The following is a 17,662-nucleotide window of genomic DNA, read 5'->3' as shown; positions in this document are numbered from 1 at the left end:
AGAAGCTACCATTTAATTCTGCACCAGCTAAACGAGTTCTGAGCACGGGGACATGATTCCGGTGGAAAACCGGCGAGTCCACCGGAGAAGACGACGGGGTTAGCAGAAATTTCAATTTTACCCCTAACATTTCTCCAAGTTTCAATTTTAATACCAAACTTTACAAATCCTACACTTTTGAAATTACGATCAAAAGTTTCAAAATCTTACACTTTACCCCTTGGAATTTCTATTTTTTTAAATTGTTTTTATTTATTTATTTAAATTCTAATAATCTATATTTAATTCTGAAAAATTATTTTTAATTACAAAATAAATCTTGATTATTTAATTAATTAATTTTAGTTGATAATTAATTATTTAATTAGTCAATTAATTTAAATATTAATTGATTAATTAATTTAATTAGTTATTAATTAATTTTAATTGATTTAATAATTAGATTTAATTATTTAAAAAATTGATTTAAAAATTCTGAAAAATAATTTTGAGCTTTAAAATATTATTTAAAATTATTTTCAAGGCTCGATAATTCTTATAAAATTATTTTAAAGTCAGATTCGGGTGTTCGAACCCTATTATTTAATTATAAATTGATTCGGAGTCCCGTTTTAATTCCGAAAAATGTTCAAAAATTCGTATTAAATACCTGAAAAATCATTTTGACCCTGAATCTTCTTTGAAAAATTATTTTGATCAAATATCTTGTGTGCTATGTGCTACGTGCTATCTGATTGATGTGTTATATGCCTATATGGTTATTGTTTAACTGTTTTAGTCATAACTTTTAATCCATAAATCGGATTTGGGTAAAACGAAGGGTAGATGACAGCTTATGACGTCTATGTGACAATTAGAATAATATGAGTATGAATAATTGATAGATACTTGTGAATATTGTAAATATTTTAAATATTTTCGCACTGTTTCATAACATGTCGCTATTATTCAAAATAACTCATGTTTTATATTGCAAGTGCTTTAAACTATTTAACCTTGAACCCTGATTCTTCTTGATCTTGATCTTGAGCCATAAGCCTTGTTCTTCACAAACCATTGACTGTTGAATTCCCAGATACGATCCAAACACATACAATACTACTCCACAAATACATATCTACCACATACTGATTCTGATATTGAGTTTCTTAACATACCAACCCTTATTCCTTGTTTAACAGAAGACCAATTCTTGGAACCCTTGAACCCTTGGTCTTCTACTTTTTGATTCTTTCCTTGATTGAAAGCCAATCTTTTTGAATCCCTTGTTATACCTACTTGATATTATGAATCACCCTATGCTTCAAGATAAATGTTGTTTATGATTCAACTTATTAATTTACATTGGTTATCATATTGAATTGTTTTAGAATTGGATAGTTTGATAAATGTGGACCAGATTCGTGGTCAGACCAGATTTGTGGTCATAATAGGCCAATGCGTGCCTTGGATCCAGTATATAAAGCAAAGCTGGGAGCCTTGCTCGGGGTTAGTACGTGACTGATCAGTAGCCTAACCTTGGTTTTTAAAATGAAAAGTGAATATCCAATTCTAATCATTACTTATTCAGGAACTCGATTCTTCTGAATCATCTCAATTGGTAACTGTTTAACCTCAATTGCTGCTATGATTACTTGCTGAGCTAGTAAGCTCACTCTTGCAAATTTTTTTATGTTTTCAACAGTTGAAGAAGAAAGTGTTGGTAACGAGGATTCCCTGTCCAGTGTGCGAGCTAGGATTTCCGTTTAAGTTGGATCGAGCTAGCAGGAGCTTTATATTACAAATGAGTGGTGTAAGATTGTAAGTATGATATCATTATCAATTGTAAGTTGAACTAGTTGGGGTTTACTATGATATAATAAAAGTTAAGGCTGTGGCTTGTTTTCAAACTTTAACCTGTTACGATCCGTGGTCGTGTAAAAGGGTCAATGCATATAATACTTTATATACAGGTTTAAATATTGTGGTGTGTATTGTGAGCCCCAAACTTCTGACCCGGGTTTGGAGGGCGTCACAGAGTCCACAATAGTTTACATTCCAAGTTCATTCATTTCTACTCTCTCGATGGATATTGCTCATCCGTCGAGTAGTGACTGTATCCCGACGGATAAGCTTAACAGCAATTATCCGTCGGTTAGCAAAATCACTAACCCGATGGATATTCCTTATCCGTCGAGTGTCTCTGCATCACCTTAAACTTCATTTATTTCAAGTGCAGAAGAATTAGTGGTTGTACAGTCACTATTAGGATTGAGAGAGAAGAGTGTTTTGAGGGAGAGTCTGGGTTGCTCCCAGGAAAAAGGAGAGGAAATGAGTGAAACTATGCAGTCCATTTCTTCAAGACTAGAAAAAGAGAGTGTGAGGAGTCCCACCTTAGATGGTGAAGGTGAGGGTGTGAGGGTGGGGAGCCAGGGTGAGACCCTGATGTAACAAAAGAGAGAAAATGAGAGAAATGCAGGTACTGGAGCTATAAGGATGGATGTCATTGCTAGTGAGTCAATGAATGTCCAGGATGCAGACAGGGAGGGACTATCTCAGCAACCTTCAAGCTGTTATAGATTCTATCTCCCTTGATGCTGAGGCATTTACTCACCCTGTTCCAGCTTATCAACTTCTAGCTGAACAGGGCAATGACAATGCAAAAAGGATGCTCAATCTGGTGCATACCACACAGTCTATGCTAAGAGCTAAAGATGCCATCACAGCTTTGCCCTCTACAGCTGGTGATGTGGATTATGAGACTGGTGGTTTAGCTGATTTCTTTGGTGATGGAAGTGGGGATAGTGAAGATGAAGCAATGGACATAGGGGGAGAAGTAGGTTCCAGTTCAAGATCAGGTATGCCATTATGGGCATTTTCAAAGCACTGTGATGAGCACTACTTCAAGACAACCCTGATCCAACTAATCAATCAGACAAATACTGCCCTTCAAACCACTACAAATTCCAGCACCAAGAAGCTCCTTCAGGCACATCTAGCCTCTCTGCAACTTCAACAAATTCAAGGCTTCCAACATGCTAGGGATGTAAACACCATCAAGGGTGATATTGAGGAGATGAAGAAGGCCATTTCAGACAAGATGGATTCTAAGCTTCCAGAAGCTACAATACTTGACATCAAGAGGCAATTAAAGAAAAATTCTGATCTTGCAACCAAGATAGATGCCTTGGATACAAGAATGTCAGCCATAGAAGCATCTTTAACAGCTATTCATCTTCATAAAGCCCAACAGATAGATTTACTTCAAAATTGGTGGCTGCTCAAACCTCCTCCTCTACCCAACTTGATGATAACAAAAAGAGGGAGAAAGGACCAAGTGAGGGGGAGAGGCTTCAAATTCAAATCAGTAAAGTAATTGTGCCTTCAATTACTATCTCAAAGCCACCAGTTACATACAGTATAGATCTGATAAATGCAGCAGCAGCCAACATTAGAGCAGCTGAAATGAAGCAGTTGAAACCAATCAACTGTGAGAAGATTGATGAGGATATACAAAGGAAATTTGGGCTAGTAAAGGAGCCAGAAAAGTCAGCCATCCATCACTCTCAAATCGAGCAGATTTCTGTGAATGAGATGAGCATGAACTATCTGGAAAGGGGACAGTCATCCTGCATCAAATCTCCAAAGGCTGAAATAATTCTGAAACCAAAGGTGAACTATCCAAAATCATCATTGAAGAACCCTTTGGATACTGTGTATGAGACACCTAAGCCTGATGAAAAGAAGCTTCTGTCAGGGTCGATTGCTTTTTACAAAGATCCAGCTGATTCAGCTTTAAAAAAGAGAATTGCTAAAGTTTTCAGGAATGGGAAAGAAATTTGTGTAGTGGCTGGACACCCTCAATTTGCTGAAGCAAAGAGAGAAGAAAAGACTAGATTGAAGCAGGAAAAGAAGCAACTGCTCTAGATGCTAAAAAGGCTAGACAAAAGAAAGAGCAAATTGCTATCTTGGACAAGCTACATGCTGTAAATTCATCACAACAAATTCCTGCTCAGGCATCTGAAATCATTGAATCTAAAGATCCAAAGAAGCAAGTTGAACAACAGAAGAAAGCTCCAAAAATCAAGGAATTGGCTAAAAGAACCAAAAGGAAACTGGACATTGTTGATAAGGAATTGGAGAATCAGTTTCCCAAGGAATCCACTCCAACTACAACTCAAGCATCAAAACCCTATGTGGTATTTGAAGATATCAAGGTGGTGGATCCTTATAGGAACATTCATGGTGAACCTATTGTGCCTAAGGATGAGCCAATAGAATGGGAGAACATACCAATTCCTGACTTCAATTTGCCAATCCTTAACAAGCCAAAGAGAACAAAGTCAAGAGCAGTCAAGAAAGTGAAGTTGTCACCTCTCAAATCCAAATCTCTAATCAAAGCTCAATCTAAAGCCAATAAAGGAGATTACCTGTACTTATGTGACATCAAGGAGTTTTCTGATCTAAACCTCTATCTAGATGAACTAGATGAAGTAAGAGGAATTGATACATACAGAAACCTACCTGAAAGGCTAGTGTTCAAGTATAAGGGAGGAAAGGAGATTCAGTGGCCTCTTCACAGGATCCTTCAAGAAAGCCAAGCTGTACTGATTAAGGTTTATTCATCTTTCAAGAAGAACTTTGGGTTTAATGTTACTATAAGAAGATTGGTTCTAAAGAAGATTGAAGAACTAAGGAGTGTTAGAGCTAAAGATGCACTCCCAAAGACTCTGATTATTCCTTACACAGGGAGAAGAGTGCATCTACGACCCTACTGGCTGATGAAATTCATGGATGATAAAGGAGTGAGAAGATTTTTCAGATTAAAAGACCAATTGGGGATCTCTAGCAATGAGACTCTCTTGGAGATGCAAGAAAAGTTAAATCTCTCAGAATCTGATGAACTGGAATTCCATAGACAGCTCTAGAATCAGATAGAAGAAAACAACAGAAAGCTTGGAAAGAGATCCAGACCTTCAAGGAACTAGATAAATCTGCTCAGGCTAGAGGAGCACCTTGAAAATGATTGTGAGCTAAACTTTGTACATTTTGTTAATTGAAGCACTTTACAGTTTTATTTATCTACTTTCAAAGTTGTATTTTTAGGGTGTTTTGTTATCATCAAGTATCTCTTAATTTATGGCTACAATTCCAGTAGACATAAATTGGGGGTGATTGTTGTGTATATGTTGTGAACTTGATGATTTCATTAACAAAACACCTTGGTAGATTTTTCTTAGTGAATATGTAGCACTCGACGGATAAGGATTATAGTCCCGACGAATAACTCAATATAGTCCCGACGGATGATGATTTATTATCCATCGAGTGAGTAGCTTATGTAACAATAAGTCTGTAGCTCATTTCTGCATACACATTGTTTAGAATCTATAGTAGTACTTAAGTCGTGTTGACTTTAACTAGATATGCAAAATAGGTTGATTAATTATATATAGTTGATGTCTTGTAATTCTGCATAAATGAAATGAAGTCTAGTGCCTGATTGCTACCTGACGGATAAATAATAATGAATTGGACGGATGATCAACAACCCGACGGATGATCATTAACTCGACGGATGATCATGAACCCGACGGATAAAGAATTCAAATATCTGTTGACAGTAATAACACAGTCACATGTTTCGAGTGTATGCAAATGGAATGTGGTAGCCTATTCAACTGGGTTTTCGAGAACAAAGAAGCATTGCCATTTCCATTCTAGTATGAAGATATTCAAAGATGCTGGAATAGAGTAATGAAGTAGCATTGTAATAGACTCGATAGTTTTTGTTTTATTATCTTGTCTTATTGCTTTGTAATCTTGGTAATATATAAACCAAGAAGCAACAAAAAAAAATAGAACTAAGAAACTGAGCAATCAAGAGGAAAACATTTGTAAGCTGAATTCTCAGTATTTCTCTGTATTCTTAGTTGTTCATTTGTAAGCAGCTGTGAGCTTTTTGTACACAGAGTTCTCTCGATATATATTATATATCTCTGGTGGAATCATTCAAATCCACCAGAAAGTTTTTAAAGACTCTTGTTTTAATTACTTGTGTTTTGATTCATTTCAAGTGATTATTCAGCATTCTGCTAATCAATTCACACTGATATATATAATTGAGTTAGAACAATATTTATTCAAAGAAAAAGTTTCAAGAATTCCATTCAACCCCTCTTCTATAATTCTTGTTATATTGTTAAGGGACTAACAATCCGGATATAACAATGAATAGGTAGCAGCATTAGCATTTACAAGGGCTTGTTTTACTGATAAAGGAATTCTAAGGGGTCTCAAAACTCCCTTCTTGTTGTCAGCAGTTAAAAGATCAGTAAAAGCCCTTTTTGCTAACCTAAAAAGTTCTATGAGTTCACTTGCTAGTTGTGGTTCATCTGTTGTACAGTAACTGTAGATTAACTGACAGAACCTAGCAAAGTAGACTACATTCCTATCCTCTTTCATTTTATCTCCTATAAAACATAACACAGTCTTTGCATAATCAAAATGAGACTGGTTTAAGAGTGCATACCCAATTTGTTGTGTCAGAATAGGAATGGCATCAAAATTTGAGCACTTGTTGGCAAACGTCTTCGTGATGCAATCGAAGAAGAAACTCCATTCTTTTCGAATATATGGGCGTTTGAGTTAACCCAACTTAGCCAAACTATGTTCATACCCAAGATTAGCCATCATTTGCTGTAGCAATGGCTCCTCCACAGCAGAACTGAATTGACAGTTTTCAAGTAGGTGTAGAGCTTTTCGAACTGTTGTCAGAGTAACAACATACTCAACCTCCTTTGCTGTAAACACGATGCTTGGAGTCCCATTCTTACCACCATCATCATAAAGTCCTGTACGCCAAAATGTCATAACTTGAGTTCCAGATATATAGGATGGCTGTGTTAAAGCAAACCCAATTTCACTATAAGATAAGAAATCCTGAATAAAATGAAGAGAGAGATTAAGAGAAAAGAGAGAGAGGATAGAAAGAAATGTAAATAAAAGATTTTAAAATCTTTTATCTCTTTTACTTATACACTCCACTTGACATCAGTTATTGAGAAGTGAAACAGACGTTACACCTGTCAGCCATGCAGTAGTTAAGACAAAAGTTAATGGGCACGGGAAATAAGTAATGATTACTATGCACATGCAGTTTTCAAAAAAAAAATTGTTCCCACTAAACAAATGATTATTACTATCTTTATCTCACTTAAACCAATATTCTGATAAAATATAACCGTTCAAGTATTGACCTAAAAATAAATCAAGGAAGTAAATACTGCCACGTCAGCATCAGAACTTGATTATTATCAGAATTTAAAAGTCATCAGAATATGACTCCTTTACTCAAAAAGTGAATGTTTATTTCTGTAATTCTTCACACATATACTGATATAGTTTCAACAGAACTTAATCATCAGAACTTTCATCAGAACTTGTCCTCATAATTTATGCAACTGACACTTAAACTGTTCATCTAAAACAACATTTATCACCACAGTAATTTTCATCATTTATATGGAGTGGAAGTGTGTGCTTTAAGCTAAATATCAGACAAAGAGTAAAGTCTGATTCACTTCAGTACATCTTAAAAATAAGGCATAACTAAGAACTTTGCTTAAAATCTGTCATTAGTCTGAAGTCTACTATAGAATACGTTCATGCATGAGTCCACCTCAACTATTTTGTGCTCATTTTATGCATCTTTTAACATTCTTTTTCACAGTGGCTTCTCAGTGTAAGTGAGTCACAACTGCTATCAGAATTTATGGTATTATCAGAGTATTTCTTCAGTAATCAGAGAATGTGAAAAGTCACCAAGAAAATTTTATTTTGTTTTTTCAATGCATATTACTTAATAACAGCAATGTACTTGGGTCTTCCCTTCCACATATATTTTTTCTCTAGATCTCAAAGGAGTACCTGATATTTATTTCTTTTCTTTTTCTTTTGATAAGTGAGGCTTATCAGCACTTAATACATCCATAAGATTTACCAACATCAGAACTTAACAGATAAGAGGCACTATTCTAGTTTTTGACTTAGTAATAAGATACACAAAGTAAACCTAACCAAGCTCAATATCAGAATTTGCTTGTGTTAAAAGATTTCCACATAAACAATTACTTCAAACATGGGATCATTAGTATATTAGAGACTACTAGGTCAGCTTCTAGCACAGTTATCCTCATTGGATTGAATAGTCACAGAAACATTCATATCACTATCAGAGTTTAGAAATTCACATCAGACAACAATCAGCACTTAAGTAAATTTCAATTTAAGCACAGATTTCATAAAGATAGTAATATCTGTAAATACTGATCATAAAGTCTGATGTATCAGAACATAAACTAAGAATATTTAGGGAAAGAACCTGAAACCATTCCAAGTTCATTTACCAATCTTGTAAATTAGCTTCACATAGTGGTTTTGTGAAGATATCTGCTAGTTGTTGATCTGTTGGAATAAAATGCAATTCCACTGTACCTTCCATCACATGTTCTCTTATGAAGTGGTACCTAATGATGATGTGCTTTGTTATTGAGTGTTGAACTGGATTACCTGTCATAGCGATAGCACTTTGATTATCACAGTAAATAAGGATTTTAGAAAATTCTAACCCATAATCCAGTAACTGATTCTTCATCCAAAGAATCCATGCACAACAGCTTCCTACAGCAATGTACTTTGCCTCTGTAGTTGATGTGGAAATTGACTTTTGTTTCTTGCTAAACTAAGAAACTAATATGCCTCTAAGAAATTGGCAGCTTCCACTTGTGCTTTTCCGGTCAATTTTGCACTCTGCAAAATCTGCATCTGAGTAACCTATTAGCTTAAAGTCTGATTCCCTAGGATACCACAATCCCAGATCAGCTGTACCCTTAAGGTACTTCAAAATTCTTTTCATAGCTATTAAGTGAGGCTCTCTTGGATCTACTTGAAATCTTGCACAAAGACAGGTAGCATACATAATATCAGGTCTACTTGCAGTTAGATAGAGTAATGAGCCAATCATACCTCTATAATCAGTAATATCTACTGATGTACCAGTATCCTTATCCAATTTTGTTGCATTGGCCATAGGAGTGGATGCACTTGAACAATCTTGCATTCCAAATTTCTTCAACAAATTTCTGGTGTACTTAGATTGATAAATAAAAGTTCATTCTTCATCCTGCTTGACTTGAAGGCCCAGAAAATAACTAAATTCTTCCATCATACTCATTTGATATTTTGACTGCATTAGCTTGGCAAACCTTTTACAAAGTCTGTCATTTGTAGAACCAAAAATGATATCATCCATATATCTGCACCAAAAGTAAGTCCTTTCCATGGTTGAGATAGAATAAAGTTTTGTCAATAGTCCCTCTGTTAAATCCACTTTCCAGAAGAAACTGAGCTAATGTCTCACACCATGCTTTTGGAGCTTGCTTAAGGCCATAAAGTGCTTTATCAAGTCTGTAGACATGATTAGAAAATTTTGAATCTACAAAACCTAGAGGTTGTTCAACATATACTTCTTCTTCCAATTTTCCATTAAGAAAAGAACTTTTTACATCCATTTGAAAGACTGTAAACTTTTTGTGAGCAACATTAGCCAGAAATATCCTCATGGCTTCCAATCTAGCAACTGGTGTAAATGTTTCATCATAATCAATTCTCTCAAGTTGAGAATATCCTATTGCAACCAGCCTTGCTTTATTTCTTGTAATTATACCATCACTATCAGTTTTGTTTCTGAACACCCATTTTGTACCAACAACTGATCTATTCTTTGGTTTTAACACTAGGATCCAGACTTTATTTCTTTCAAATTCATTCAACTCTTCCTGCATTGCTTGCACCCAATCAGCATCTTGAAGAGCTTCTTCCACTTTCTTTGGTTCAGCCTGAGAAAGAAAAGAATGATAGAGACATTCATTTGATGTTGCTATTCTAGTTCTAATACCTGCTTTAGGATCTCCAATAATCAAGTCAAGTGTATGTGCTTTAGTCCACTTCCTTATAGATGGAAGGTTATCTCTAGAACTGGATGCTCCCCATGATCCATGTTGTCTCCATCAACATTTTTTGATGCTCCCCCTAAAATTATGCTCTATGAGTTGGATTCTTCAGAATTTGAGTTTCCAGAATTATCAGAACTTGGCCCATCAGAACTTGATGAATCAGAATTTGAGTTTTCAGAATTATCAGAACTTGGCCCACAAAACTTGACGAATCAGAACTTGAAGAACCTGTTCTAGGTTCTGATGCTTCTTGAGATGTGGTTGGATCTTCAATATGCTCCCCCTGAACAGGTGCATTTTCCTTTGGCGTAATCACCACAGTTTCAATAACATCAAAGTTTAACTCATCAAAGTTTGTAGTATCAGGATTTAGACTCTCATTCTCAAATCTCAGCTGATCATGATCATTGAAATCTTCAAGTCCAGTAATCTTCTTATCATCAAAAGAGACATTGATAGATTCCATGACAACCCTTGTTCTTAAATTGTAGACTCTTAAGGCTTTTGTGGAAAGTGGATATCCAACAAAAATTCCTTCATCAGCTTTTAGATCAAATTTGGATAGCTGTTCAGGATGAGTCTTAAGAACAAAACACTTGCATCCAAAAACATGAAAGTACTTCAGATTTGGCTTCTTTTTCTTCACCATCTCATATGGTGTCTTTCCATGCTTGTTGATAAGTGTTGCATTCTGAGTAAAATAAGCAGTTTGCACAGCCTCAGCCCAAAAATAGGTTGGTAACTTTGCTTCATCAAGCATAGTTCATGCAGCTTCAATAAGAGTTCTATTCTTTCTTTCAACAACTCCATTTTGCTGAAGAGTTCCAGGAGCAGATAATTCATGCTTTAGTCCATGGTCTTTGCAGAACTCTTCCATAATCATATTCTTGAACTCAGTGCCATTATCACTTCTTATGATTTTCACAGAGTCTTTGACCAATTTATCCAATTGTTTGACATGATCAATCAAGATAGATGTAGTTTCACTTTTGTGTGCAAGAAATACACCCATGTGTATCTGGTAAACTCATCAACTATGATCATAGCATACTTCTTCTTTGCAATAGACATGACATTCACCGGACCAAATAGATCAACATGTAGTAGGTGATAAGGCTCAAGAATTGAAGATTTAGTCTTGCTCTTGAATGAAGACTTTCTCTGTTTTGCCTTTTGACATGAATCGCAAAGGCCATCAGGAGCAAATACTAATTTTGGTAGTCCTCTCACAAGATCTTTCTTGACTAGTTCATTTATATTATTAAAATTTAAATGAGAGAGTTTCTTGTGCCAATCCCATCTTTCTTCAATTAATGCTCTGCTTAACAGACAGATTGCAGAACCATCAGAACTTGTTGAAAGCTTGGCTTCATAAATGTTACCATGCCTGTATCCCTTTAGAACAACTTTGCCTGTAGATTTGCTTACAACTTCACAGTGTTCTTCAAAGAAATCCACATGATAACCTCTATCACAGATTTGACTAACACTCAGCAGATTGTGTTTAAGTCCTGAGACTAGAGCTACTTTTTCAATGATGACATTCCCAAGATTGATATTGCCATATCCCAGAGTTTTTCCCATGTTGCCATCTCCATAAGAAACTCATGGGCCAGCTTTCTCCACAAAGTCTGATAGCAGGGCTTTATTTCCACTCATATGTCCTGAACATCCACTGTCCAGAACTAGGATGTTTTTCCTGTTGCCCTGCAATCATAAAGACCACTAATGATTAGTTTTAAGGACCCAGACGTGCTTGGATCCTTTGGCCTTATTAAGTTTGTTAACATTTGCAGCGGATTTAACATCAGAGTTTATGTTAACATTTTTCTTATCAGAATTTACAGTATCAGACTTTGCATTAGAACTTACACTAGAAGGAATAATGCTAATTTTCTTTAAAGAAGGTTTTATTTGATAATAATCATAGTATAAACTGTGATATTCCTTACAAGTATAAATGGAATGCCATACACTATGACAATGAAAACAAGGATTTTGTGGCTTAAACCTAACAGACTGACTCTTAAATCCTGACTTAGTAGGTAAGGAGTTTATATTCTTATTCTTCCTGCAAAAAGAAGCCGGATGGTTAGAATTTCCACAGTTATAGCATTTCTTTCTAGGAGCATTAGGAACAGGCATATAATTATTGCTTTTATTCACACCTTCCTTTCCATTCCTATTTTTCCTAGGTGGTTTCACCTTGTTTACATTCTTAATCTCTTTCAGCTTATACTTAAGCTGCTTCTTTGTCATTAAGCCTATGTTAACTTTAGCTGGTTTATCCTGTTTTAACTTATCAGAAGTTGACTCTTCCTTAACTTCTGTCTCAATATCTTTCATCTTTTCAGAATCAGACTTTACAGTTTTAGCTACAAACTTAACAGGATTTACCTTAGGCTTATTAGTCAGTTTAACAATAATTGGCTTAATTTGTTCAATTCCTGTTTCACTTTTATCATCTCCATAACCTAAGCCCTCTTTCCAGTTTCCACTACTTAGCAAATTCTGAGTTGTTTTGCCAGAGTTTGTCCAAGTCCTGATAATCCCTCTTTCATTTTCTAACTCAGTTTTTAGAGATTGATTCAACTTTAACACTTCATCTCTAACATAAAAGCATCATCTCTTTCTTTCTGAGTTTGATGGAACATAACTAACTCCTTTTCTAAATAGTCATTCCTTTTCGTAAAAGCCATATTTTCAGAAGTTAACCTATCACATGTTAAAGTCTGATCTCTATAGCTAATGAATATGGTTTTAAGATAAGATCACAACTCAGTAATATCATCATCATGAAAAGCATAAGTTGTTTGAGGTACCTTTAACTCAGCAGCATCAGAACTGCTACCAGCATTTATCATCAAGGCATAGTTCACCTCATCTTCAGAATCTGAAGTGTCTGTCCAGCTTTTCTTCTTTGTGACAAGTGCCTTGCCTCTGTCACCTTTTCCTTTCTTGCAATCAGGAGATATGTGGTCTTTCTCACCACAATTGTAGCATTTAACATTTAAGTATTCTCCTCTATCAGACTTTCCTGCTTTGCCTTCAGATTTTCTAAATCCCTTCTTATCAGAACTTCCACTTTTCCTGGAAAACTTCTTTCCCTTTTTGAATTTCCTGTAAGCTATCTTTGTGATGCCCTTCACCATAAGAGCACACAGTCTCATTATCTCTTCATCAGCATCCAATTCAGATAGACTTTCAGTTTCTGAATCCTCATCATCATCATCAGAACTTGATGAATCTGAATCAGACTTTGTGATGAGAGCCTTTCCTTTGCCTTTCTTTGAGGCAGCCACTTTGGGGAATTCCTCCTCAGCCTTAAGAGCAACTGTTCTTGGCTTTCTCCCATTCCTCTTGCTTCTTTGATCCATCTCAAGTTCATGAGTTTTGAGCATACCATAAATTTCATCAAGAGTTGTTTCATCAAGAGCATAGTTGTCTCTTATAGTAGTTGCCTTCAAATCCCAACTTTCAGGAAGAGCTAAAAGGAATTTAAGATTAGTGTCTTCAAGATCATATTCCTTATCCACCAGTGACAGATCATTCAAGAGTTTGACAAATCTATCATATAAACCAGTTAATGACTCATCAGGTTTTGAGTCAAAGTGCTCATACTCTTGAGTGAGTATAGTCCTCCTGTTCTTCTTAATTGCATCAGTTCCCTGGCATCTTGTTTCCAAGCCATCCCATATCTCCTTTGCAGTCTTGCAGTTAATTACCATGTTTGACATGACATTATCAATGGCACTATGCAGCAAATGCCTTACCTTTGCATCCTTGGCAGTAGATGAGATATCTTCAGCTGTATACTCACTTTTCTCCTTTGGTACAGTCATTGCTGGCTGATCTGCAACTACAACAGAGAGCTTGGTTGGCTTATGTGGTCCTTCATTAATTCTGTCAAGGCATTCTGGATCTGTAGCTTCCAGAAACATAGTCATCCTCACTTTCCATATGGGATACTCAGAAGGTCTCAGTATGGGAACCCTAATAGTCTCATATCGATTATGGATTTGAGTCTTTGGAGTTTCTTCAGTTTTGGTGGGCTTAGTTGGAGTTTGTTCTTCTTCAGACATGATTGTTTTGGATCTTTACTGTATTTGTGTTAACAAATAGGCTCTGATACCACTTGTTAGGTCACACACACTATAGAAGGGGGTTGAATACAGTGTATACTACAATCAAATCGAATTAAGAACACAAGTATGAAACAAAGAATAATCTTATTAATAAAACAATATTGCAATGGAACCGTTCTCTCTCAGTGATGAACAAATATCACGAGAGCTGCTAGGGTTACAATTAATAATATTCTTGATTAAGATAACACTTATAGTGTAAACCCTATACTGTGTTTATATACTACACACGTAATGACCGGGAAATTTACTTTGTATTATATCATATTTATAATAAAAATGTGTGTATTAATATGTCATTTATGTGTGATTATTTGTTAAACCCTAATTGTTGTGTGTTACGTGTGTTCCGTGTCATTTCTGTATTTTAAGGTATTTTTCAGATGTTTTATTTCATATTCATAGCTTTCATTTCAAACGTTTTACGACCCAAACAATGATTTTAAAGCCAGTAATTCAAATAAAATAATGGGCCTTATTTTTCATCAAACGGCTTTTACAATCGCATTATTCTGAACATCTAGATATTTTATAAATTTTCTCGTTTTACGAAAAATGACTTTTCCGAGCCCCATTGGGTGTTAAAAACCCCACAAAAATCATATTTTTATTTTTATAAAATATAGGACTTTTATTTATACCATTTCTTTGTATTTTTGCATTATTCACAATTTTTGGGAAATTTTAGCATATATATTGTATATATAAAATATTTATAAATTAAATTTTAATACCCAAAAATTATAAAAATTAGGGCCAAATATTTTTATTAGATGTACAATTAGCCCCTTAATTTTATTTAGGAGTATTATTTTTCACACTATAAATAGCTTAATTATCTGTTAATTAAAATTAATTAATTATTAAAAATTCTGCAATTTTCTAGAAATTCTCTGAAGAACAAGTCGGGTCGGATTTCGGGTCGAGAATCAATCATTAATTTTGAACGTTTCTGAGCACCAAATCGATCGATGTAAGTATCCAAATCGATCCTCTCGAGTTGTTCTTTCGGTTTCTGATATCAAAAACATGTTATGATGTGTTAATTTTCGATTTTAATTTCTAGGGTTTATACCCGAATGGGTACTTTTTGATTCTGGGATTATTTGTTAAAATTGATGTTATGAATAACTTTATTTGATTGTTTATGATTGATTCTTGCTAATTAATTTGACTAACGATTGCTGGAATCGATAAATCGATATCTAGGGTTTATGTATTTTTTTAATTGATCGCTTTTGATTATACAGATATCTGAGGTATATAGTGATACAGGGGTTTGATTGTGTATGTTTCAAGCTTTATTTTAAGCTATAGAACGTAATTTTTGATGTACAAACCCGTGATTTTGACTTTTGATCGGAAAGTCTGGAAATTGGCCGGAGAATTTGATTCCGGGATGATTAGGAATTGTGGTGGCCAGAATTAGAATGGTGAAGTGATAAGGAATGATTTGGCATCAAAAACTCTGTCAAACGATACCTGGGTAGCCGATATCGGAGCATCGCCGGAGTCCGGGTACTCGTCGGATTCTGGGTTGATTCCGGCAAGTTCATCCCTACCCGGGAGGTTTTCCCCCAACCCGTTTGACCCGGTTTTTAAACCCGGGTTTGATCCTCTTATACCCAAATCCATTTTCTGAATTGTGTTCTTGACTTTTTAATTATTTATTTATATTTTATAAAATCAAAATCAGTTTTTATTAATTCTGAAAATCAATTAAAAATTAGTTTTAAATTCTGTAAAATAATATTAATAATTCCTAAATTATTTTCTTAATTTATAAATTCGAATTTAATGATTTAAGTAAGTATTTAATTATTTATTTAATCATTTATCTATTTGTTTATTTATAATTAAGTAATTAATTAGTAGTTAAAGATTAAAATTATTATCAAATATTACGAGAAACGATTCGATAAATAAGGGAATAAAACGAATATCTCGTAAGTGTACGAGTAATTAAACGATAAGTTCGATTATTAATATGATTATTATTATTATTCAGACGATAGTTAATTATTCGTATAATATTGTAAAAATGATTCGTAATAAATAATTAAATACAGATAATTGATTTAAATCGTATACGTGCAATAATAACAGTAATGCTTCGATAATTATATGAGAAATAACTCGTAGAAATACGAGTAGTGGATCGTTGAATTGAATTCTGATTCGGATAATAGTTTATTTATTCGATAGTTATTATATCAATTGATTATATCGATTATTTATTTGTAAATAATCGATCTAATCGAATAGATAATGATACGTTGTAAATAATTGTAATCAAATGTGATTAATCCTAATAATTAGGGATTAATTATTTTAAATTATTAAATAATTATTTGTTAATTATTTATTAGTTATTTATTTATTAAGTATTTAAAAGTGATTAATTATTTCGATAATTGATCACATAATTTTCAATAAACCAAAACTTATTCATTTTAACTTCAAAAAATTATAAAAAAAATATTTTTGACTTTGATTTTTCTTAAAAAATTAATTAAAAATTATTTTAGGATTCAAAAATTAGCAATAATTATTTATATTGAATAATAAATTGAGTTATCAGTGTTTAATTGATAGTAATTAGACCGTTAGTCCGATTTGAGCGAAACGAAAGCCATTTTACTCAGAAAAATGAATTCTTTTCATTAAAAATAATATGAAGAACTAATTTTTTCTCGAAATTAGTTGACTATATTAATTGCTTGATTATCGGTCGAAATACGTGCCGAGACAAATCCGAAAAAAATTCCGGAAAAATGGGAAATGAAGCAAAAGGTGATCAACGGAGTAATCAGCGAGTCGATTTTGATTCTAAAAATTATTTTAACTATAAAAATGATTATGTGCTTATGTATATTATGTGGTTAATCGAGTCTTATTTGCTTATATGTAATATACGAGTCGGTCATAAGCGTATGGGTAGATAATAGGAACAAAATGAAGTCAATTCAAGATGCAACTGAAGTACAAAATGACTTAACCAGTCTATTTTGTTAACAGAAGCTAAGCCAACAAGGCAGGTCGAGTAGGTGATAGACGAAAGTGAGTTAATTGCAGTAAGTCGTGCAGAATGCAAGTTTCTCCTCTATTATATTTTTCAGAATAGTGATATTCTCTTCAAATTCTTATTACAATTGCACTCTTTTAATTCTCTTGTTCATATTTCATTTCACTTCTTGATTTATTCTTCTCATTTGAATTCATTCTTCGTATTTCAATTGTTACTCACAATTATTGATATATTCTGGTGATTAGAATATATCAAGGCATACCGATTGTTCCGGTTGTTATTCTAGGGACTGGATAATAATACTTTGGGGATTAAGTTTACTTAATCCTAAGGACCGGGACATAACCGGATCCTTGAGATGGGCCGTAGTGCCTGGGTGCCCGACGGGATCTATATAGTGAGATATAGATCTGCACTGTATCCTGGCTGATCAGCAGGGTATAACTGCGAACTTGAGTCCAGTTTAGTTCGTTTGTATTCGCCAGTAATGGCCT

This window comes from Apium graveolens, chromosome 6 (genome assembly GCF_009905375.1).
Source record: "Apium graveolens cultivar Ventura chromosome 6, ASM990537v1, whole genome shotgun sequence".
Lineage (NCBI taxonomy): Eukaryota > Viridiplantae > Streptophyta > Magnoliopsida > Apiales > Apiaceae > Apium > Apium graveolens.
The sequence above is the reverse complement of the archived record's forward strand: the minus strand, read 5'-3'. Positions refer to the sequence as shown.